Here is a 434-nt window from a genome sequence, read left to right on the forward strand (position 1 = left end):
TCTTTCACAGCTGACTCATTCGACGCTGAGTGACAAACGTAAAGGGTTTTTGTTCCAAGCTCTCGGTGGTAAAAGGTCGTCGCGAAGTTTGCGCATGCCCCCACGTGCTTTGCGTGTTGGGAGTTGTTTTCGCTTCGCTCGTTTTCTGTACCACGCCACGTGTGTGTGTGTGTGTGTGTGTGTGTGTGTGTGTGTGTGTGTGTGTGTGAAGAACATATACCCCCACCCACCCTCAGCTAGTTTTATTTACCCCTCGGGTGGATGCCAGGAAGCTGGCATGTGAAAGAGTCCCCCCTGTCCGGCCTTGCGGTTTCAGTGTATGTTAAATTCAGTTTTCGTTGTTTTACTCACGGTACGTCAGAAGAACGTTGTGAGTTCTCATCCTCCTTCATATTGTGTCAAAGCACAAAACGCATATAGTGGCAACAGTTACT

The sequence above is a fragment of the Babylonia areolata genome, chromosome 4 (genome assembly GCF_041734735.1).
Source record: "Babylonia areolata isolate BAREFJ2019XMU chromosome 4, ASM4173473v1, whole genome shotgun sequence".
Taxonomy (NCBI): Eukaryota; Metazoa; Mollusca; class Gastropoda; order Neogastropoda; family Buccinidae; genus Babylonia; species Babylonia areolata.